Source organism: Danio rerio, chromosome 7 (assembly GCF_052040795.2).
Source record: "Danio rerio strain M-AB ecotype USA chromosome 7, GRCz13ab, whole genome shotgun sequence".
Taxonomy (NCBI): Eukaryota; Metazoa; Chordata; class Actinopteri; order Cypriniformes; family Danionidae; genus Danio; species Danio rerio.
In genome coordinates this window covers 72685932-72712500 of record NC_141027.1, presented here as the reverse complement: position 1 = coordinate 72712500, position 26569 = coordinate 72685932, and the positions used below count along the sequence as shown (strand labels likewise).

Here is a 26569-nt window from a genome sequence, read left to right as displayed (position 1 = left end):
CATGTTGTGGAATGAAAGGTATCTGCAAAAAATATTAAAACCTCACTTTTAAGCAAAATATACAGTTGAAGTCAGAATTATTAGCCCCCCTGAATTTTTAGACCGCTTTTTTATTTTTTCCCCAATTACTGTTTAACAGAGAGCAAATTTTTTCAACACAATTTTAAACATAATAGTTTTAATAACTCATAGCTAATAACTGATTTATTTTATCTTTGCCATGATGACTGTAACAATATTTTAAAGGCTTAACTGGGTTAATTAGGTTACTTAGGCAGGTAAGGGTGATTAGGCGAGTTATTGTATAATGATGGTTTGTTCTGTAGATTATCAAGAAAAAAATATAGCTTAAAGGGGCTAATAATTTTGTCCCTAAAATTGTGTTTAAAAATAAAAAACTGCTTTTATTCTAGCCAAAATAAAACAATTAAGACTTTCTCCAGAAGAAAAATATTATCAGACATACTGTGAAAATTTCCTTGCTTTGTTAAACATCATTTGGAAAATATTTTAAAAAAGAAGAAAAAAAATTAAATGGGGCTAATAATTCTGACTTCAACTTTATGTGCCAACACTAAAATTGTGAATTATAACATTTTATTATAACAAAATGTACAATATAACGTGTAACATAAGATTTACCCATTTTTAAAATAGTTTTTACACAAATTGTGTTGTTGACAGCAATTGTTAAGCAACATTTGATGTCAAATTATATTAGAATAGTTTAATTGAGGATTCAGTTGCTTGAATAATGCTGTAAACACCATTAATAATGTACAAAATAATGGAAAACAAAAGAAACTGTTATAATTGTTAACCCCCTGCCTTGCAGTGGTTGTGTACAATAATTAAAGAGCAAGGGCAAAATGCTTATATTTAAAAATGACTTTCACACTATTAAACACTAAATAATCACTTTTATTAATTATTTTTCACAAAATGAGAAATAAAAATACTGAAAATGAGAAATATGAAAACAGCTGAGAACCAGAAAGTCTGCAGGAAAAAAAGGTATTATGTAGTAATGATGTTATGAAGTAATGATATTTCATTGCTGATGCAGTCGCAAAAGTTGATGCATTTATGCCAAAAAAAATAAAAAAATGTAAATGCAACTAAAGTATCTTTCTCACCAAGTTGTACCATAGTAACAACTGTTGCCTGGAAGATCTATTGCAATTTACAAAATAATCAAATAGTAATAATAATAATAATAATAATAATAATAATAATAATAATAATAATTTGCTCTCTCTGTCTCTCTCTCTCTCTATAATAAGAATAATAAAAATAATACATTAGAATAAAACTGTACATTTAACAATCAGTATTTCTTTCTCTCTCTCTGTCTTTTTCTCTTTAATTTAAATTTATTATTAAAATACAGTGATGTCATTGTAATTAAAAAAGATATTCTGGATCTATTTTATATTTTTATATTTAATATGTTTACTATGTCTGCTATGTACTTGTCTATAGAGTCACGCACAAATTTTAGCTTTGCATTTATACTTAAAAATACCTGTCGTAATTACAGCTGTAATTAATTTATGCACACATATCTGCAATAGGCATGGGCTGGTATAAGTTTCCTATGGTATAAGCGTGGATAAAAATACCAATGTGTCATGGTATTATGATAACTGCTCTAAAATAAGTTCACTTTAAATGTCTAGATAAAAAAAACAAGAAAAAACTTTTTCCCCATTTAACAATTGATTTTATTTTGAGAAAAATGTAAAATATTTTGCTAACAAAAAAACAAAAACAAATTAAAATTAAAAATATTTTTAACAGTAAAGATGTCAGGCTAAATAGTTAAAATAAATAATCGACTTCTGCTCTCTTCATTAGTTTAAAAAAAAAAAAAAAAAAAAAAATTTCTTTACAACACAAAAATACATTCAAAAAACCTTTCACATACTTTTGAAATGGTATAACAGCACATTTCACAGCTATTAAAACCTTGACTTTTCCGAACCGTGGTAAACCTTGAAACCGGTTATCGTCCCATGCCTAATCTGCAATTACACTGTTGACTTATACATCTACCCCTTCCAGTCCTAAAAAAAAAAAAAAAAAACTAAACATGCCCCTAACTATAACTGTGTCCCATTCAACAGCTGCAGAAATGTTTCATAAATCAACATGAAATAAGTTAATAGCTACTGGTACAGTAGTGGAATAGATATACAGTTGGAGTCAAAATTATTAGCCCTTCTGTTAATTTAATTTAATAATTTTTTTTCAGATATTTCCTAAATGATTTTTAACAGAGCAAATAATTTTTCACAGTATTTCCTATATTATTTTTTCTTCTAGAGAAAGTATTATTTGTTTTATTTTGGTTAGTTTAACATTTTTTTATAAACCATTTTAAGGTCAATATTATTAGCCCCCCTAAGCAATATTTATTTTCTGATTGCCTATAGAACAAACCATAATTATACAATTACTTAACTTTCCTAATTAGCCTAGTTAAACCTTTAAGTGTCACTTTAAGCTGAATTTCTTGAAAAATAATTAGAGTTATTAAAACTATTATATGTGTTGACAAAAATCTTCTTTCCGTTAAACAGAAATAAGGGAAAAATATACAGGGGGGCTAATAATTCAGACCTCAACTGTATGTTGTTGTTGTTGTGAGTGTAACTTCAGTGTTTTGTTAAACGGACACAGTGGTTACCATGGTAAATTTTCAGTCTGCACCGTGCACAGACTTGACCTGGGGTGAGGGTTGCTCTCAAACCGCACTCAGCTGCGGAAAGGATCTCTCTCTGGAGATAAAGCGAAAAATCCATAGAGTCTCATCCTCATGACCTGAATACCAATTGAACATTTGTCCTGTCCTGTTGGAAATCAGCTTGATTGCACCTTTCCTCATTGTCAATGGCACTTTTTATCCAGGTGTGACCTCTGCTTTGTGATCTGGCAGCTTCACAAAGACCATTGATGATTGTGAGCTCCTCTTCAGAGACTCGTGTTTAATGAACTTGGCACTGGCTGAACATTAATTATGAAAAGTGACTGATTGCTTCTGTCTGCGCAGGTCGTTAAGATCTTTTCAAACTCAGGACATTTCTAGTTTTTCAGCATCGTTGTTGCAATCTTATGCGTGTATGTTAACATTTCGCAGGCTTAGCTTGATGATTATATAGTATGTTGCGATCGCTAATGCTGCCATTTGAACATTGGTGTGCACCAAACATTAAAAAAGATGTTGAAAACATTCCAATTGAACTCTGTTAAGTTAAAATATGTACTGAAGATGAACAAAAGACATCCAAATCAAGCAAAAACTGGCACTGGCAACCATAGAAACGACAGCATTTCAAGCATACTTGTTTTTTTTCTTGTCATAGAAAACACATAATACTTCTTTTTTCTTTGGTATTGTGTCTTCTTTGTGTGTGTGAAGGACGATGTCTTTTTTTTCAAATTTTTTTATTTACACGTTTACACGTTATAAGCTCTTCAAAAGTTCTCTACTGATTAAACATCCCATCAAATGTTAGCACTTTTAGACCAGCATTGTTATGGATCTTCAGTAATTTCCATAACAAAATGTAAATCATTGAGAAACCTGGATGTTTTTAACTTTCATTTTCAGTATTTTTGGTATTTACAATATAGTTCAGCACACAGTTTCTAAGAACATTTTTAAAAGAATCAAAATACCTATTTGATTAACTTTAATAAAGAACTGCTACAAAACAGAATGTAGTTAAATTTTTACAAACATTTTATTTTGTTGATATCAATAGTTTGATTAGGAATCTTAAAAATTAATGGAACCTCTTCTTTTCACTAAAGGTTTGTTGTTACATTTAAAAATATTTTTTTTTAATCTTAAGCCTATCTTGATCTTAAAAAACAACAACACAAAAATAACTAAAAAATAACTAAGCCATGCATTGAGTTACTTTTTTTTTTTTTTTTTTTTTTAAGTTACTTAAGTTTGTAATACAGTTTATTACCTTTAAGTGTAACTTCACCCAATACTTGTGGAGAGCGATTCTTTGGATTATTAAGGCAAGACAAGACAAGTTTATTTATATAGCACATGTCATACACAGTGGCAATTCAAGGTGCTTTACATAAACAAGAATAAAAAAAGACAAGTATAAGAAAAAATATCTAATAAAAATGATTAAAAACAGATTAAAATGTGTAAAAATAGATTATAAAAGAATGAAAAAGAAAAGAAAGACACAATAATGCGATCTGTTGGACATAGCACAGTGCTCATTCAGTAAAGGCAAAGCTAAACAGATTAAAGGGATGGGTCACCTCAAACTGACAATTTTTTCATCACATACTCCTTTACTTGTCACAAACCAATTTGACTTTATTTTTTTTTCTCTTGAAATCAATATAAGTTATTTAAGCTATAAAATCCTGAAAACTGGTAACCATTGACTTTCACCAGCGGAATCTCATGGCAATTCGTAACTTTTTGATTTAGTGGCTAATTCGTATTAATTTGTACAATCTAATTCGTACAATTTACTAGATTTGCTTATCACCCAATGACGGTTGGGGTTAGGAGTGGGGTTAGGTGTCATGCCTCCTTTTTAAAATCATACATTTTCATATGACTGAACTCGTACGAATTCGTACGAATCAACCACTAAACTGACAAAACGTAAAATACTTGCGTTTCCTCGTGAGATCAGGCTGCTTTCACAGGATTTCTTTTTCCTATTATGGTTGTCAATGGTTAGTGGTTTCTAAGATTCTTTTGTGCTCGACCAAAAAGACAATCTCATAATGGTTTTTCAACCACTTTAGGGAAAGTAAATAGTGAGTAAATTGTTATTTTTGGTGAACTATTTCTGTTCTTCTTATTTCTGTAAAATTATTTTAATGTTTTTTTTTTTTTTTTAATTACCCCCTTTGAAATTTTCATTTGCATGAATGCAAGCTCTTTATCTAACCATAAATGGGTTATTTGGAAGAGTGTAGCTTTATAGCAAGAAAAGTTTTTCATTTAAATATTATTCACACAAAAACAATTCCCCAAATGATTACTTCTGTTGCATTTTATATTTTGAAGAGTATAGCCTTTATGTACAGTTGAAATCAGTCGAATTTTTTATAACACATTTCTAAACATAATACATTTCATAAATATTTTCTAATAACTGATTTATTTTATCTTTGCCATGATTGCAGTACATAATAGGACTGTAACGGATCACTGTTCATCCATGATCCGTACGGATCACAACCCACGGTTTTGAAGGCATGTGACAACTGCAGGTAGATCGCCTACTGCATCATTTTAATCATGCAAATAAAAGCATTTTGGCTTCCCAGTAAGATATAATGATGACAGAAAAATTTTAAATGTTTCTTAAAATATAATATCTTGTGTTCAGTAAGAAAAAGGTTTTATTTTTCACCCAGAAGAACATATTTCTGAGCAGTAATCCCCATACCATGAAAGCGTCATATTTTTATCCAAGGTTTTCATTCCGTCAGAGTCTTATATATAATATATATATATATATATATATATATATATATATATATATATATATATATATATATATATTAGAGCTGTGAACCTACACTAGTCTCACGGTTCGGTCACGATTATCATGCCATCGATTCGGTTCAATTCGATATTTCGGTGCATTCGGTATGATGCTTTCCATACACAGTTTTATATTTTCTTCACAGCAGCAGTTCTTGTATTAAAATGTATGAATATATTTATATTTATATATTATTTGTAATACAATTTTGTCATTTAATACAAACAGTCAGATATACGAACTGTAACTTTAAACAAAACGAGCATTAAGCAAATAATATAAACAAATATAAACATCCAGCTCAATTTCTGATCCTTGTCTAGTTCTCTTACACCTCTTTGATTGTAACTTTAAACAAAACGAGCATTAAGCAAATAATATAAACAAATATAAACATCTAACTCAATTTCTGATCCTTGTCTAGTTCTCTTACACCTCTTTGATTGGTCACACCCTCAACAAAAACGGTTGCAATTGGCTCTTGCACGCTGCGCTCTTCAGATAAGTGACACTGGTAAGCGGCAGGCGGCAGCGGCGATCTCACAGCTGATGCATGATAGACACAGTGGAGAAAACTCTGCAGACACGCGCTCGTTTCTGTATCCAAACGTAATGCTGTAAAACAGCCGAGAGGAGAAGAAAAGCCACCCCAGCAGGTCAAATGGGCCTCTGTGTGTGTGTGTGTGTGAGAGAAAGAGAGAGAGACAGAGACAGAGACAGAGCGAAAGCGAGAGCGAGAGAGAAAGAGAGAAATGGAGTAGGCTACTTTCATTCTCTCGATCTCAGTGAATTAGGGGCTATTGTTGTATATGTCAGTGAAAGACTGATCCAGCAAACACACACAGTGAAATTGTGCACAGTTTATGAGTTTTAAGTAGTTAAAGCGTTGTAAATACTCGCGATCGCCTCCCTCGCGACAGAGCGCATATGAGGTAAATGACGTCAGTAATAATAACCGGTTATGATTAATACTGAACCGATACCGAATTGTCCGCGTCTGCATCGCGATGCACCAAAGAATCGATTAATTTTGACACCCCTATATATATATATATATATATATATATATATATATATATATATATATATATATATATATATATAGCAAATACTGTGAAAAATGCCTTGCTCTGTTTAACACCACTTGGGAAATTTGGGGGGAAAAAAAATCAGAGGAGAGCTAATAATTCTGTCTTCAGCTTTATGTTCATGAATTGATGGTTTGTGAATATATTCAGTGTATATATTTCATGTATTTATATATTTAATATATATATTTCTTGTATTTAATGCCAGTTTAAAAGCAGAGGGTGAATTCTGCCTCTTGCAGTCAGAATGGCATAAATCCACCTTTCCTGAAATGCCTCTGCTGAACAAATACGTAACAATTAAGCATTTGTATCTTCTCACTGTTGCGCAAGCTTCACCCTGGATTTGTTTTCAGCTGTACTTCTGAACGCACTAATTTGTTGCAGAACTGAAAACACAAGCGATTTGCTGTTCTCTTCTGGTTTATTAGTCTACGGCAGCATGCACAGCGTGATTTGCCTGCTTCGCTGAATATCTCATAAATTACATTTTTGTCTTGCTCAAGAAAGAACATAATAATATTAATGGCCTTCTTATTTTTTGCATTGTTATAAAAGACACTTCATCGTTAGAGAGATGATTCAGTGGTAGTTAGTTAGGTTGATATGGGTTGCAGACAGCCACTGTAGCGCTCAAGCTGAATCAATGGTGCAAACAGACCACAGTGAGCTGAGAGGCAGTAGCTACAGATGATTATTTGAGCAAACATTCCCGAGCTGCAGCCACAGACACGTCTTGCTGTTTGGCAACGACTGTAGGCTTCAGGAATGGGCTAGGAGGGTGTATTACAGTAAAAAATGCTGAGTTCCACACAAACAATTTGTGTTGGGACAACATGAAGAAATTAAGTTAGCTTATTAGTTTTAACAAATTTAAGTTTATTGAATGTAGAACAATTGAGTTGTCCCTTCTAAAACCTTGAGTTGTTTCAGCTTATTTTAAATAAGTACCATGGTTAACACGAGTACAAGTTCTGTGGGTCTTGTCTATCAAATCTGATCTTCATTCTATATTTTCTGTTGGATTCAAGTGAGGTGATTGTCTGGGTCATTCTACAGCTTGTTTTTCTTTCTCTGAAAGCATTTGAGAGTTTACTTGGCTGTGTTTATATCATTGTCTTGGTTAAATGTCCACCCTGATTTTATCTTCATCATTCTGCTAATGTAGATATTGGACTGAAGCAGCAAATATTAGTTTACAATTACGAAGGGCAGAGGGTTGCTGATTAATTACTGAGAGATTTCAGCTTTCCATGCCTTTCTACACCACCCTTTCTTCGTGTGTTCAATACTTTTTTCCTCTTCATAACTTAATTTGTATAGTAATTAGTTTTGTTTTCCTTGCATATATATTGTTACCAAAATCCAGCCGACAGCCCCTTTAGAAATATGTTTTCTGAAAAAAAAACGTGTTTAATATTTTCACCAATGTAGTTTGAACAAACAGCAAACATTTCAACACTTTTTATTTTAGGTAATGCTTTAAAATATTGGTCTATTTGTTAATGTATTTTCTAACGTGAGTAAACAATTAGTAATACATTTATATTTATTCATATTTGCTAACGTTAATATTATTTAATTTATATAATGTTACTTCATGTTACCTCACTGTGTATTAACTAATGCTAACAAGCACATCGTTGGATTTTAATACATTCATTCATTCATTTTCTTTTTGGCTTAGTCCCTTTATTAATCCGGGGTCGCCACAGTGGAATAAACCGCCTTATCCTGCACGTTTTACGCAGCGGATGCCCTTCCAGCTTCCAGCTGTGTGAATGATCAGGCTGGTCAGAAGAAAAAGATGTTAAATTTGTCACCATGGTCTCATTATTGTATTATAAACAGTGTCATAGTTAAATTAAAAAATCACTTGTCAAACTTTTTAAAGTTTTCTGTTGAGAAAATATAATACATACGGCTCTATTTTAATGATCTAGGTGCAAAGTCTAAAGCAAAAGTTTTAAGGGCGTGTCTGAATCCACTTTTGCAATTTTAAGGACGGATAAATAAGGTTTCAGCCTTTGCACATGGTCTAACAGGGTTGTGCTTATTTTCTTAATGAGTTATGAATATGTTTTGAGAGTCTCATTTGCCATTCCCTTTTAGAGTCAGCTTCTCCATTCAGCCTCTTTACTTTCTCTTTCTCTTTACTTTTACTCATTACTACTTTACTTTTGTGGATAAGGAAAATGTATTGTACGCACTCCACTGAAGACATCCATCAGCACAAAAGATTTGTTTCAAAAACACAAAGATTTGTTTCAAAACTATTTCTGAATTCAGTTCTAATTTCCAGCAAACCAATTAAATAATAATAATAACATAGTGTGGTCAAAAACTATTTTATATCTAAACACATGTCTCATTCTTATTATCCATATGGTGATGAAGACGTCTACAAAACCCGACAGGTGGACAAATCTAAACTAGTTTTTATTCAAACAATTATAAACATACATATATAAATAATATAATAAATAAAACTGATAATAATAACAACATTATACAAAAGAAAAGTGTCATGAATAAACCCCTAAGATGAAGCAGGCAAGGAGGCAGTGGTTTATAGTGTCACAAAAATGTAAAAAAAAAAAAAAATGTTGATAACTTTGACAAAAGAACTGTGCATTTATTTTGGTTTATTTATTTATTTATTTATTTATTTATTTATTTATTTATTTATTTATTTATTTATTTATTTATTTATGTGTTTGTTTGTTTGTTTGTTAGTTTGTTTTAATCTGAGGAACATAATGTATTTCTTACAATGTTTTTAGTGTGAACACATCTTTTCATTTGTGACCCTGGACAGCAAAGTCAGTCATACTGAATGTGTAATTTTCTTTTCTTTTGTAAATCAAAAGCAAGCATGAAATACAATTGTTTCAAAATCTGGATTCTGAGGGTTAAAAAACTAAATATTGACAAAATGGCCTTGAAAATTATCCAAAGGGCTTAGAAATGCACGTTACTGATCAAAAATTTAGTTTAGTTTAGTTTGTTTATTACTAGGGATGTAACGGTATCAGAATTTCACGGTACGGTAATACCTCGGTATGAATGTCACGGTACGGTATTTATTGAATCATTTACAGGAAAAAAAAACTTTTGAAAATACTCCAAAAAAGTGCCAAAAGTGTCAATGACATACAAATTAGTCATCTATCTGTTAGCTTTGAAACAGGAACTTCAATTTTAATAACAAAAAATTATTAAACCATGTAAAAAAATAAAGTTTCAATTTAGTATTGTTGAAAACTCATCACATTTAACATTTAATCACTCACTTAGATAGAGATGGGTTTAAAGGAAAATTATCATATAACTATAATCTGGTAAAAGCTGGGATCTCTGGGTATTTACAATGTCCCCTGCAACAGAAAAAACCCCTCTCATTTGGGACTGAGGTTTCTGGGACAAGAGAGATATGACTTGGTCCATGTTGACAGCAGTGGGTAACGTTGTGCATTGTCTTTCCCCCACTTGAGAAGACAAACCATGAGTGAGATAGAGATCTCTTTGCGGTACAAGTCAATGTCTGCATCAATCTGAACAGTGTGCTGTGTTTCTGCAGTCCCCATGACTGTTATTAGTCGTATTCCCCAATTTGCAGGCACGTGCACACATAGGGCTCAACCTGTGCAGTGCACATGCCCTTTTTAGTCTTGGATAGAAAATGCCCTTCCAAAACGATCAAAAGTGCCCCCGCGACGCGACACAACCTCCGTCCAGTCCAGCCCTTCAGTAGGCGCGCGACAACACCTCTCGAGTATGCGCGCTCAACCCCCCCTCGGCGCTTTACAATACGCGCGCCACAACACAGCTGATCAGAACGCGCGCGACAGCACCGCTATTCAGCAAGCGCGCGGCGACAACACCCGCTTTAGGTTCGATCATTTCCATCTTTTTTTCATCTCCGCTACTAGCAGCACACTCCATTTCCGCATTACTGGATCTGTAGCGACAACAGACCGCAAAGGATTATGGCCACGCCGGGGCTGATGGGAAATGAAGTTTCAGCTAGCTCCCGTTCGCTTCATTCGCCTGAGCAAATTTTCTCAGAAGACCTATAGTTTTACCGAGTCATGCGACTTCGGTAATATCGAAAAAATTTAATATTGCGGTATGACGGTATTTACAATACCGTTACATCCCTATTTATTACTCAAAAAAGTTTTGGCATAAAAGAAAAATCCAAGGTGACACAGTAGCGCAGTAGGTAGTGCAGTTGCCTCACAGCAAGAAGGTTGCTCAATCGAGCCTCGGCTACGTCAATTAGCGTTTCTGTGTGGAGTTTGCATGTTCTCTCTGCGTTCGTGTGGGTTTCCTCTGGGTGCTCCGGTTTCCCCCTCAGTCCAAAGACATGCGGTACAGGTGAATTGGGTAGGCTAAATTGCATGTAGTGTATGTGTGTGAATAAGTGTGTGTGGATCTTTCCCAGAGATGGGTTGCGGCTGGAAGGGCATCCGCTGAGTAAAAATGTGCTGGATAAGTTGGCGGTTCATTCCGCTGTGGCGACCCTAGATTATTAAAGGGACTAAGCCAAAATGAAAATGAATAAATGAAGAAAAATCCATCATTTTGACCTATATTACATAATTTGACTTATTGGCAAAAATGTACTCTGTGCAACAAAAGACATACGCTTCTGTGAATATAAGGTTTTTGTGGTCCAGGGTCACATTTCTGCCTTTGCAGATGCTTTTATACTGACATTGCATTGGATGTATGCTTTTTATGAGTTAATGCGTTCCCTGGCAATCGAACCCATGACCTTGGCTTGGCTAGCTGCTCTGCTATTGAGCTACTTAAACAGAAATACTCAAAGCACTTCTCTGTAAATTTGTATCCAATTTACAGCCTAAAGTGTGCTCACGAAAAAATGTACATGTGGCTGTATTTTTGCGAAAATAAAAATATATATTGAATAAAAATATATATTTAAAAATAGTACAATAATTCATGGCATTGTGACTCAGAGGTAAGCACTGTCTCTTCACAGCAAGAAGGTCACTGGTTGGAGTCCTGGCTGGGCCTGTCATTTCTGTGTTGAGTTTGTATGTTCTCTCCATGTTGGCGTGGGTTTTCTCAGGGTGCTCCGGTTTCCCACACAGTCTAAAGGCATGCGCTATAGGGGAGTTGGATGAAGTACATTGGCTGTAGTGTGTGTGTGTGTGTGTGTGTGTGTGTGTGTGTGTGTGTGTGTGTGTGTGAATGTGAGAGAGTATATAGGTGTTTCCCAGTACTGGGTTGCCGCTGGAAGGGCATCTGCTGCGTAAAACAATTGCTTGAATAGTTGGCAGTTCAGGTGTCATGGTGGTGCAGTGGGTAGCATGATCGCCTCACAGCAAAAAGGTCGCTGGTTCGAGCCTCGGCTGGGTCAGTTGTCATTTCTGTGTGGAGTTTACATGTTCTCCCAGAGTTGATGTGGGTTTTCTCTGGGTGCTCACAGTGCTTCCTGTGTGTGAATGAGTGTGTATAATGGTGTTTCCTAGCACTGATTTGCAGCTGGAAGGGTATCCTCTGTTTAAAGTACATGCTGGAATAGTTAAAGTAAATTAAGTCAAAGGAAAAAGAATGAACGGATGAACTATTTGACTATCTAGAATGTGAGGGTTCAGGCAAACCTAAATATTGAGAAAATTGCCTTTTTAAAGTTGACAAAATGAAGAAATTTACTAAACGTTTTCACGGAACATGATCTGTACTTAATATTCAAATGATTTTGGCATAAATGTAAAATCAATAATTTTGAGTCATACAATGTATTTCCGGCTAGTTCTTAGCAATGCATATTACTGATCGAAAATTACGTTTTGATATATTTATGAAAAGAAATGTACAAAATATCTTCATTAAACATGATCTGCACTGAACAATCAAAGGATTTTTGGCATAAAAGTAAAATAATATTTTTCAATATTTTTATGACTCATACAATGCATTTCTGGCTATTTCCAAAAATATCCCAGTGCAACTTAGGCCCAATCCCGATTCTATTTTTGCACCCCATCCACTTCCCCTGGCCTTTACAACCGAGGGTGAAGGGGAAGGGCTTCAAAATTTACCCCTAAGAATTGGGACAGCACTACAGCACCTGCACACGTCATCATACTGTATGTCCTTGCAATCTCTTGCTTCATGTGAGATCAGACGATCACGACTGCTGTACTTATTCCAGTTGTGTTATTATTTGATATTTATCTTCAGGAAAACACTGAAGGCATTTATTATGTTATCATAACAATCTAATGTGGCAATAAGATCAAAATAATGTGCATTTAACACAGTGGCCAAATTCATCTATGTAAGCACACCAAAAACAACATTAACAATATAGCACACACAGTAAAAAGACAATTCCCAGCCACTAGACTATTCTGACAGGATATTAGTGTGTCATCGAGTGTCAAAATGTCGAACCGCTGTACAGGAGTTATTATTGGAGATTATAGATCGCAAAATTTAGTGTTTTTAATTTTAGCGTTTTTTTTTTAAACATGAACGCGGTTATGAATATATTAAAACGTGTTTGTTCGTTGTAAAAATTTGAAATAATGATAAAATATAGTATTTTGTGGATCTCCTTACTTCCGGGTGCAGTGATTCTGCCGTTGTGGCTGGTGTATTCTGGGAAATTTTCTTACCCCTTGGTTTTCGAGTGAAAAATCTTCATGCAAAGGGGTATTAACCCCTTCCCTTTAGCCCTACGTCTTCAAGCTAAAGAGAATTGGGACACCCCTACCTCTTGATGCGAACGCGCAAAATGAGAGATAGGGGTAAGGGGAAGGGCTAAGTGGTAGAATCGGGATTGGGCCTTAAGACTTAGGTGGCATGGTGGCACAGTGGGTAGCACTGTCACCTCACAGCAAGCAGGTCGCTGGTTCGAGCCTCAGATGGGTCATTTGGCATTTCTGTGTGGAATTTGCATTTTCTAGTTCCTCCCCACCCACCCCCTTCCCTGAACCCAACCGATAGTGTTTTCAAAAGCAATCCAGAAAAAGAAAATTCCTCACAACTGCTGGATTTTTTACCACATTTTCTGATCTTACCACGTTCTCACCCTGTTTTTTGCTTGTTTATTTGATGTGTTGGCTTTTGTTTTTGTTTGACCTGTTTTCTGGAACCGTTCTTCATCAGGGGGGATGTGCATTCCGAACCTTGGGTTTCCTCCGAGTGTTCCGGTTTCCCCCACAAGTCCAAAGACATGAGCATTAGGTGAATTGGGTAGGCTAAATTGTCTGTAGTGTATGTGTGTGAATGAGAGTGTATGGGTGTTTCCCAGTGATGGGTTGCAGTTAAAAGGGCATCCGCTGCTTAAAACATGTATACAGACTTTATTCTAGTTTTAAGTGGCAAATCTGTCTCTTACAACACAATGCATTTAACAAGGTTGCACTAAACTTGACGGCTCCAGTCTCTACACTGCCTCTCTCTCTCCATGTGTGTGTGTGTGTCTCAGTACAGCATACAAGTGTTTTCCAGAATGAATGATTTATGTGGAAGAGGTACATGCCAGCTGTGGCTCTAGCACCTGGTACAAACAGCCTGGAGGATGGCCTGCCTGATCTCCCTGTCATCCTCAACTTGATGAAAATGCAGCACGCTTCAGCGCAGCAGCTCTTTAGCGCCGTAGTGGATTTTTTTCTTCCTTTTCTGCTGAAAGCCGAAGAGAAAGAACAACAAAATCACTTAGTCGCTCTTTCAATTGTGCGGTTACATTGTGTGTGGGGGAGCCAAGTGAAGCGAGCAGATTCTCAGCTCATAACATTCTGTTTATCTGCTCTCATACCATTTGCATTTAGCTTTTTATGCAAAGTGCTGCGGCGTGTTCAGAAACAAGTCAAGAAGAAGAAAAAAACATTTCACAGGAGCTCGAGAATAAAATTACACAAGAGAAGAAACTGGGATAAAAACTGCTGTTGTGGAAGAGGAATTGACATTTTTTTAGATCTTACTATCGATTTTGACAAACACCGCATGCTTTGCAATAGCATAGAAAATGATGCCATCTTTAACAATTTCATAATGTCACTATTTTTTGTGTGAAATCCGGATGTTCAAGACAATGTAGCAGTATTTTTTTATCTCTTTGGAATTGATTTGTTTTTATGCTATGGGTTCTTACTGTGTACTCCCCTAAGAAAGTGCTGGGTTAAAGAAGACAACCACATGAGTTAAGACTAGATTCTAGGGGTGTAAGGGATCACTGTTGGTCCGTGGTCTGTACGGATCACAACCCATGGTTTGGAACGCACATTCCCCCTGGTAAAGAACAGTTCCAGAAAGCAGGTAAAACAAAAACAAAAGCCAACACATCAAATAAACAAGTAAATAACAGGGTGAAAACGTGGTAAGATCAGAAAACGTGGTAAAAATCAGGCAGTTGTGAGGGATTTTCTTTTTCTGGATTGCTTTTGAAAACACTATCCGTTGGGTTTAGGGAAGGGGGTAAGTGGGGAGGATTGGTCAGTTGGTCCGTCAGTCAGTCAGTCAGTCAGTCAGTTAGTCAGTCAGTCAGTCAACTTAAAAAGTTTAGTATTAAAAAAAGGTTAAATTATTTTATATTTCTGGAGAGCGCGAAATAAGTCCCAGGAGATCTGTTTTTTGCAGTTTTTGTTTCCGTGAATCCGCCAGAGGCCGCTGTATATATATATATATATATATATATATATATATATATATATATATATATATATATATATATATATATATATATATATATATATATATATATATATATTTATCAAAGTACCACCTAGTAGTTAAGTCCACTTAACATAAAGTGAGATCAAATAATGTTTTGTCACATTTTTGGGGTCACATGATTTGGGGTCAACATTTCGTCATTACTTAAAGCTTAAAAATTCCTTGCGTATTTGTGGCCGCAGATTAAACTTTAATCCACTTGTTCAGCCAGTTGTTGGCTTGCTTGATACACTCTCAAATTGTTTTCCTCTTCAATTGTTTCATATTTATTGTTCCAAAATAGAGTTATTTAAATATATATACACATCAAATTTCATATAAATAAATATATACATATGCACTATGCTTAGGATGATTTATGCTAATATCAGTTTTTTATATATATATAGACCATTTTAAAATATGTTTAAATTTATATTTATTTATAAAAACATTTTTTTTTCTATTTTATTTTCTTTAAAAATCTTGTTAAAACAGAAACACAACAGAGACGAGCACCAGCTAAAAAAAAGAAAAGCCACAGGTCTCATTGGAACTCATTTGAGCAGCCTAGTGCTTTTCATTTTCTTTCGTCTATGTTCCTAAAAAATTAAAACATGTTTATTTATGCAATCTTTATTATTATTATTCAGCTTAAAGCTAAAGTGCACTTTAGATATGCACCGTTGACCAGAATTTGACATTTTCTCATACGTATGCAGTGTAATTTGAGAAATACGAGGTGCGTGACCTATTTATTCGCGCTGTGCAGTCAGAAGGAATATATGTTAAGGAATATTTGGTTTGATGGCAGCGTGATCTGCAAGGAGCCAAGCGGATGATACCGTCTCAGAGGATTTCTTTGAGAAGCTGTGATTTCTCATTTCCTCTCATCCTCCGCTCCCTGTGAGTCTCCTCTAATAAGCAGCGGGTCGGGGTTAATTACCTCAACAGAAAGGCATGGAGATGTTGTACTTGGCACCCCTCAGAAAAAAAGATGGCAACTTTTCTGAGGTTGCCCTCAACTGGCCTTTTGACTGACAGATGGCTGTGTGAGTGAGGGCTGATTTATGGCTGTGCTGGAGGGTTTATCCTGTGATAATCACAATGAGCTCTGTTAAACAAAGACACAGCAAAGCCTCTGATCCAGAAAGACAGGCTATTAATCAGCGCACATACGGCCACGAAGGTGCTTGAATTTAAAGTGCTTTAAGTCACTTGGCATTTGAAGAAACTTGTAAATTAGCAAGTAACTAGCTTGTGTGCTGTGGTCTGGAGTCTCAGTGTGTTTTTGAATAAATCAGCATTTTGTATCCAGGCTTGTGCAGAATAATAAGGTATTGCTAATCAGTTAGTGACTGATTTTGTATTTGGATGAATTATGGACTTATGGAGTCAGATCAGTTCCACAAATTTTTTATGCATTTATAAATTGTGTTTGAATTGGATTTGTGCATTTATAAATTGCATTTAGAAGATACGAATTAAAGTTGTGCATTCATGAATTGCGCTTTGAATGTACAAATTGGTGTTGTGCATTTATGGTTTGCGTTTGAAGTTTACGAATTGCACTTGTGCATTTATGAATTGCATTTTGAATTGATCAATTGAAATTGTGCATTTGTGAATTGTGTTTTGAATTTACGAACTGTAGTTACTGTTCTTATGTGAACTATAAAACTTATGAATTGCGCTTTGTACGGATTGGAGATGTATATTTATGAATTGCATTTTGAATTTACAAATTGGTGTTGCGCATTTATGGTTTGCGTTTTTAATTTATGAAGTGGATATGTGCATTTATGTATTGAGTGTTGAACTTACGAATTAAAATTGCATTCATGATTTGCGCTTTAAATGTACGAATTGAAGTTGTGAATTGATGAATTGCATTTTGAATTTATTAACTGCATTTGTGCATTTATGAGTTGCGTTTTAAATATATAAATTGTATTTGTGCATTTACAACTTGTGTTTTCATTTTACGAAATGGACTTGTGCATTTATGAATTGCATTTTGAATTTACGAATTGGAATTGTGCGTTTATGAATTGCGTTTTGAATTTACAAAAAGGATTTGTAAATTTATGAATTGTGTTTTCAATTTATAAACTTTATTTGTGCATTTATAAATAGCATTTTGAATTTAAATTTGAGTTTTGTATTTATGAATTGTGCTGTGCATGTAATATCAATTGTATTTTTTAAATTGTCAAATTGTTTTTGAGACTGATATGTCTCCATAATAAAAAAGGGGAACACTCAATATACAGGCATTTTCAGTCCACACTGTATTGTGAAACAATCAGTATTAACGTTAGTCCAATATTTTATTTGTTCTATTATTTTGTACAGTTTATGTCTCGTTAAAGTGTATTTTATTGATTTTATAGCACATATATTTACTTATATTTTAATAACACTTTTTATTACTCATTTTCTATATTATTTTATTTGTGTATTTTATTCAAAATTTTGACAATTTATTAATTTGAATCCTGTTTAATATTTTTATTATAATCATTAACATAATACCATCATATAATTGCATTTTTTGCAGTTTTGTTTTGTCACACTACACCACATTTTATTTATTTGATCATGCAAATGTTCAATTACATTTTAATTTCTTTTACTATTTTTACCCAATTGTTATTTTTTAGGATTTCTTCTTTAAATTTTGGATAATTGATTAATTTACATTATTTTTTGAATGTTTTATTTTTAATAATATTATTATATATTTAGGATTACAAATATGTTACATTATCAATGTATTTGCTATTTATGTACTCATTTTTGTAGCATAATGCAACAGTCAGAAACACACATTAATAATGATGAAGGCATATAGAGTCTTTAATAGAAGACTGAGTAAGAACACAAACACACATACAAACTGAAATGAGACGCATTTTAACTTTATAAACTATAAAATCATGCTTCTCCTCACAGTTTGTGTCTTATTTTGTGAGCCGACTGACAACAGTTGTTTGCTCCCCTCTTTTTCCTCTGCTCTGCTGGCCACTCCCACTCCGCCATCTTCTCTCAACGCTCCACGCCCATTTCGGAGCTTTTTTTAAAGGATTCTGAGGTAGACTTGAACCAAAGGAGGGGGGTTTTATGGCTCTTTAACAAGCACAAACAACATGGAGCAATAACATTTTCAAAATTTTAAAAGTATTCACCCAGAAATCACAATTCTGTTTCTCACCATCCACTTGTTGTAAACTTGAATAAGTGTCTTTCTTCCGATTAACACACATTCTGTAGGAATGTTTGTAGCTAGACAGTTTTTTTGTCCCCTTTGACTTCTGTAGTAAGAAACAAAAACGTTGAGAAGAAAGGAACTCATACAGGTTTGGAACAACAGCTAGTTATGACAAAGCTTTCGTTTTTTGGTAAACAAACATTTTTAATATTTATGTATATAATCTGTACTTGTTTGAAGATTAAAATAAACCTGCGAATATTAAAACAAAAATAGCCACTGTATATCTGAAGCACTCATAAGACACTCTTGGAAATAATTGGCTTTTAGACTGACACATTAAGACTCCGTGAATAGAATCACTCGCTTCATTTCCCTTTTCCACCGTTGGTTGCTTTGAACTTTGTAGAAAAAAATCAAAACAGCCATTTCATCCGGCTGATCTGTTAGCCTTTTTAAAGCAGGTCATTCAGGGTTATAAGCCCTAAATGTATTTTTTTTTCCATCTGCAGTCATAACTACAGTATAATGCTGTTTGGGATTTGATTATATTGTGTAATACAAATGCTTTTAACCAGATTCAGTTCCATAAAAACACACCCTACACGTGCACTTCATGCTAAGTGCACAAACTCCGGCACAGCATAACGGAATCTCAAAACGCTTTCACGCAGAGGTGATTTGAATAGGTTCAAATCAAAGAAGCACAGCGCAAATGCCTGCTTGGTCTGATTCATAAACAACTGAACAGTTAAAGTAATTTTTTTTAAAAATCAAATTATGTTTAACAGAGCAAGGATTTTTTCAAAGTATTTCCTATAATATTTTTTCTTCTGGAGAAAGTCTTATTTATTTTGTTCCAGCTTTTTTGATTTTTTACTTACATTTTTTTTTAGGGTCTATTATTAGCTTCCTTAAGTATTTTTTTTTTCAAATGTCTACACAACAAACCACTTCAAACCACATTAATGTTAATTGCCTAATAACTCTAAAATGGTGCAGTACAGTATGGTACAGTTTGGTACGGGTCACCTTTATCAGGCTTGTGTCTCCACTGCTAAATGGTACCAATAGTAACTGACAGAAAGTTGCAGTTGACATCATTCTTGCTTGAAGTTCACATATCGCATGGGAAGCACTTCTTACTAAACAAATGCATATTTACATGTTAATTACTAACCTTTCTATGAACAGGGTTTGAGACATGTAATGTTAATATCTTGTTAGAAAGTAGTTCCGTTGTTCAGAGTTTACAATAATCTTAAAGGCGATGACAATTGTTAAACATTGTTTGTTCATGTTTTAGTTTGCTGAAAGAATCCTTGCTCTTTTTTTTTAAGGGCAACTCCTTTACTTATTTACGCTTCACTGTGGCGTTTGTCCATTTCTGTAAGGATGTCAGAAAAACAACTTTAATAATCCAGCGCACGTTATAATGAACTCAAGTTTGTTATATTTAAATACAGACATGCGGTAAGCACACGCAAGCTTAATAGAGAAAGTGAGACCACTCGTGCTTTCATACCGGTCAACATTAGGATGTGACATTAAGGGACAGAATTGAATCAAGTCATCAAGTCTCATTACCTTTTCTTCACTGTATAACTTAAACATTCCAATTAAAGAGCTGCGAATGAATCTCTCATTTTGATTTTTTTGTTTGATCACAGTAAATAACAGAGGTGTCATTTAAAAAATGAAACGATAATGAAAGCATTCGATTGCTTTCCTAACTGTTCATGACAATTTAAGACAAAAGATGTTGTGTTTAAAAGAAAACTCACCAAGACCGAGGTGTTTAGAAATTATTATTACTATTATTTTATTATTATTATTATTATTACTATTATTTTATTATTATTATTATTATTATTATTATTATTATTATTATTATTATTACTATTATTTTATTATTATTATTATTATTTTATTATTATTATTATTATTATTATTATTATTATTATTTTATTATTATTATTATTATTATTATTATTATTATTATTATTACTATTATTATTATTATTATTATTATTATTATTATTATTATTATTATTATTATTATTATTATTATGTGAATGTCTTTCAATCATGCACCCAAAACCTAGAGTGCAAAATCCGTTTGGGAAAAAGCGTCTATTCATCACCATGGAGCGCAGCTGACAGTCACACACCGCTACATGAACTGACTGTTTTGAAGAATGCATAGGAGGGGCGACGACACCTGTAATGGAAAGGAAGGGAATCCTGCCATTTTTATATTTAGTGTTTTCAAGCCCAAATAAAATTAAAGCACAGAACAGATTCGCATTTAAGAGCAAGGGGAATCACCTGGTGGTTCGGCGATATGGTTGCGTATATGCAGGATAGGCACTTTAATGTTTATTGCCACCATTTATAGAAAGATTAAAAGTTCGGGAGGAATATGGGAAAATACCATTACGGGATGAATCCCAGGAAAAACAGGAGGGTTGACAGGTATGCACTTTAAAAGTAAGTGTAATCAATAACAGGACACACATCAGATTCTGCTCTTCTTCTTGGCTTTGTGGCTGTTTATCAAAGCGATGACAAGGTTTGTTTGAGCTTGGGTCGACCATGGCTCGCTATTATATATACATATTATTATGGTGTAATCCTTCCTTTGTTTTTAGGTACCCAAAAAATGGTACGGTACGATTTGTTTTTGGTACCTTTTGAAAGTAGACACGGACATAAAAGCTTACCGAACTGTACCATACTATTCAGTGGAAAAGGGCTTTAACTTGCCTAATTAACATAACTAACCTAGTTAAGCCTTTAAATGTCACGTTTTAGGTCGAATACTAGCATCTTGAAAAATATCTAGTCAAATATTATGTACTGTCATCATGGCTAAGGGTGCTTTCACACCTGTGAATCGATTCAGTTGTTCCGAAACAGAGATTACAATTGTTACATCGTTGCTCTTTGCTCTTGGAGCGGTTCGCTTTCACACTACAAAGTTTCTAATCGGACCAAAAGAGCTAAAACAAGTCACGTGCGAGTAAACTCTCCTTATATTAGTCAGAGTGTCAGGGTTTATTTTGCAGCGTCCCGCTAAGTTGTCAGGAGAGGTGGTGGTTTGGTGGTGATTGACAGGGTGCGCGCGCGACGTGACTGAGAAGAGACGCGGTGGGGAGGGGTGAGAAGGGTGCGCGACGATGCCTATTTGAGGACCGGGAGGGAGACGCGAGATTACCGGGAGATCATCACTCGTTTGCGGGCATCAGAAGACTCGCGAAACTTCCCGCCCTACTCATAATTCTCTCTTCATATACCTGTAAGCCTATTACATATCCATAAAACACTGTGATATAACCGCGCTCGGATCGGAACGCTTTCTCACTGCAATCGAACCGCCCCAGGTTTCGTTTCAATCGAGCTGAGACCACCTCATTCAAGCGATCTCGGAGCGATTACTTTGGCGCGGAACAGAGCGCAATTGCCCTGTTCACATATGCCAAACGAACCGCGCTAACTGGGCAAACGAGATACGTTCCGAAACAAAAGTGTAGGTGTGAAAGCACCCTAAGTTACCTAGTTAAGCCTTTAAATGTCACGTTTTAATTCGAATACTAGCATCTTGAAAAATATTTAGTCAAATATTATGTACTGTCATCATGGCTAAGATAAAATAAATCAGTTATTTGAAATGAGTTATTAAAATTATTATGCTTCGAAATGTGTTGAAAAAAATCTTTCTGTTAAACAGAAATTGAGAAAAAAATAAACGGGGCTAATAATTCAGGGGGGCTAGTAATTCTGACTTCAACTGTAACTACAGACAATAAAAATAAAAATAGGACAGGGTAAACATACCTTGATGTGAACAAAATCAATTCTTTGCATTAATTACGACTCTCTAAAGCAAGTGGATTTGCATGTCTGTTCAACCCAGATTTAACACAGATGTGAGGACTAAAAAAAAAAAACATCCAGTTCATTAAATATGTATTCACATGCAAAACCTTCAGATGTTATGCTTGGAAAGCTTAAAGGGAGTTAAAACATGGTATCACTGTAGTCAACCTCGTTTTGTGATGTCGACTGAATGCCTAATGGAGTAAGTAACCTGCTGATATCAGGGTTCGCCGTACAGCAAAAAAAGTGCAAATTTACTTATTTAGGAAATTTGTGTGAGATCTCTCAGAGGAGCGGGAGGAACAGTTGGCGCGCTGGTGCAAATTGAGGTCATGTTTCACTATATAGCACAGTCACCGTGGGCCTTTGAGAGAGCTTTGAGGAAAGACATCATAGCTATAAATATTGTGCTTGTCATGGCACTCAGGCGAACAAGTGAAATTGGATTTATCAGCATCAGGCTGACGTTTGTTTGGATCTTCTTGTCCCCAGCAGCTACTGTATGAGGGCTTGTCTACGTTAATACATTTTCATTTGTGCTTTTGTTAACGTATACCCTCAAAATCGTATACCGTTGAGAATGCGGCTTCCTTAAGTAGTGTGGACTGAAAAAAAAAGGAGGTTTGACATTTTTAGTCACGTGATGCACTCATGTGAGCCATTCAGCCCTGAACAAGATGGTGGACAACGCTGTACTTGCTTTTCAGCTTGATAATGTTGCTAAAGATTCATTTTAGTTGGTATATATTTCAGATAGCATTTTTGAAACATTTTCATTTGTGGTTTTGTTTACGTATGTCCTCAAAAAGCGTATATGTTTAAAAAAAATCAGCTTCCTGAAGTAGTGTGGGCTAAAAAAAAATGGAGGTTAAACCTATTTTTAAGACATGTGATGCACTCATGTGACCTTTTCAGCCCTGAACAAGATGGTGGACACCGCTGTACTTGCTGTTCAGCTTGATAATGTTGTTAAAGATCGATTTCAGTTTGTACAAATTTCAGATAGCATTTTTGAAACATTTTTATTTGTGGTTATGTTCACGTATGTCCTTAAAAAGCATGTATATTTTAAAATACGGCTTCTTGAAGTAGTGTGGACTGAAAAATAAAATGGAGGTTTACCATTTTTAGTCATGTGATGCATTCGTGTGACCCATTTAGCCCTGAACAAGATGGTGGATTACACTGTACTTGCTCTTCAGCTTGATAATGTTATTAAAGGTCGATTTCAGTTTGTACATAATTCAGATAGCATTTTTTATTTCAACATTGGAGTTGTTGTTTAGGCAGAGAATGGTTTTAAACAAACCTTTTTACACCTTTTTTTGAATTTTCATGGTCCAGTCAGGAATCATTTATCTTTGTTAAATGCTATTATAAATCTTTAAAACAGATTTATTTTTAACTCAGGGTATTAATTATTATTTTTTATTATTTTTTTATGTTTATTAGATTTTCACAAATGCATATAAACCTTTTTATGTAAAAATATAAGTTCTATGATTTTATATAATTATGAAACATTCTATAAACTCTAAAATATCACCTGCAACAGGCTATATATGCACACACTGGCCACTTTATTAGGTACACCTGGCCAACTGCTCGTTAAAGCAAATGTCTAATTAGCCAATCTCATGGCAGAAACTCAAACTATTTAGGTATGTAGACATGTACAAGACGATCTGCTGCAGTTTAAACCAAGCATCAGAATGGAGAAGAAAGGTGATTTAAGTGACTTTGAACGTGGCATGGTGGTTGGTGCCAGATGGGCTGCTCTGAGTATTTCAGAAACTGCTGATGTACTGGAATTTTCACGCACAACCATCTGTAGGGTTTACAGAGAATGGTCTGAAAAAGAGCAAATATCCAGTTATCAGTAGTTCTGTGAGCACAAATGTCAGTGATCAGAGCAAAATGGCTCGACGGGTTCAAGCTAATAGAAATGATGGATCCATCCTGCCTTCTATCAACGGTTGGTGGTGTTGGTGTAATGGTGTGGGGAATGTTTTCTTGGCACACTTTGGTCCCATTAGTACCACTTTAACATCGTGTCAATGCCACAGCCTAACTGAGTATTGTTGCTGACCATGTCCATCACTTTATGACCACAGTGTACCCATCTTCTGATGGCTACTTCAGACTGGTTTCTTGAACATGACAATGAGTTAACTGTACTCATGGCCTCCATAGTCACCAGAGCTAAATTCAATAGAGCACCTTTGGGATGTGGTGGAACGGGAGATTCGCTCATGGATGTGCAGCCATCAAATCTGCAGCAACTGCGTGATGCTATCATGTCAATATGGAGCAAAATCTCTAAGAAATATTTTCAGTACCTTGCTAAAACTATGCCATGAAGGATTAAAGCAGTTCTGAAGGCAAAAGGGGGTCCAACCGGTACTAGTAAGATGTACTTAATAAAGTGGCCAGTGAGTTTATATATTATAATAAAATAATAATGTTATTACAAATTGTATCCAGTGTCCAGCATTTTACTTTTTTGTCTTTACAAGAGCTTAGCAAATTTGCCATGACTTTACCAGGGCTTAGGGGCTTTGTTAGACATAACAAGTGCCTAAAACCACTTTAACTTAGAGAACATTATGCTAATGCTTGGCCTTGAGTGGCTTATTGCTTTATTGTTAATTTTTAACCTAAAAAAATGGATTATTTCCAATTCTGTTAATAATAACAGTTCAATCACACTCAAATCTTTTTGTATAATTTAATCTTTAATAATTTTTTTGTTCTAAATGTGTCTTCTGGAATTGCCAAAACAAGCTAAAGGAGATTAGCATGAGAAACGTTTTCTTCCTCGTGTCTTATTTTAGCATGAGGAAGAAAAAGAGGAGAGTCAGATGATGCCTGTGATTCAGACTCGCTTTCTGTCCTCGCCACTCTTGAATTTGTGATTCTAATTAGAAGCAATGGGATGTAATTAGTCATTAATTAAGACAGAGCCAAGCGGAGCGCAGTATCTCTGAGTAAGCAGAGCTAAAGGAAGGCAGTCACCCAGTGAACTTAAGAGACATACGGCTGGAAAGAGCTCACGGTCTGATATACAGACTCACGCGGCGCTATTCACCGCTGAGCAGCTGCAAGACAACACACACTCTGATATGCTTGATTATCAGCTTGTCTCATCTTTTTATTTTTACATGCTGGTTTATAGATAATCACTGATTACCTCTGATCCGCATGCCACCCAACTGCATTCCCTAACACTTGTGCTTTAAGTTTTCTTATCATCTTCAGTGAATTTGCTGCTGAACTGATGAACACAGCCGAGAGAGGCTTCATGTGATTGGCTGATTATGGAGATTTTCTTTCATCCATCTATCTGTCTATCTGGAGTTTTATTTATCATTTTAATTTGATCTTTCTATTTATTGTTCTGTTGTTCTATGTGTCTGGTTGTTGTTCTAGCATTCTATTGTTTAGTCCATCTATCCATCCATCCAGTATCTATACATCTATCCATCCTGTTACTACCATTCATGCCTCATCCATCCTTTTATCCATCTATCTGTCCTGTATCTATCCATCAATACATCCACCCATCCATCAAGCCATCCAGTATCTATAATCAATCCTTCCAATCCATCTATCTACCCATCAGTTCATCCACATACAAGCCCACCTTTTCATCCATCTATCCATCCTTAGATTCATCCATACATCCATCCAGTATCTATACTCAGTTAATTCATCAATCCACCTATCAATCCATCTATCCACCCACACACCCATCCATCCATCCATCCATCCATCCATCCATCCATCCATCTATCCAGTATCTATAATCAATCCATCCATTCATCCATCATCCATCCATCCATCCATCCATCCATCCATCCATCCATCCATCCACCCACCCATGCATCCATCCATCCATACATTTATACATCCATCAATTCATCTATCCATCCATCCATCCATCCATCCATCCATCCATCCATCCATCCATCCATCCATCCATCCATCCAGTATCTATCATCAATCCATTCAGTATCTATAATCAACCCATTTATAATCCATCCATCCATCCATCCATCCATCCATCCATCCATCCATCCATCCATCCATCCATCCATCCATCCATCCATCCATCCATCCATCCAGTATCTATCATCAATCCATTCAGTATCTAT

The 26569-nt window shown here is 34.9% G+C and overlaps 1 protein-coding gene across 3 annotated transcripts in view; it reads left to right on the top strand.

Annotated features, from left to right (window-relative positions):
- Positions 1-26569, top strand: part of galnt18b (UDP-N-acetyl-alpha-D-galactosamine:polypeptide N-acetylgalactosaminyltransferase 18b) — a 195304-nt gene that overhangs the window by 1039 nt on the left and 167696 nt on the right. The gene's annotated exons all lie outside the window — the stretch shown is intronic.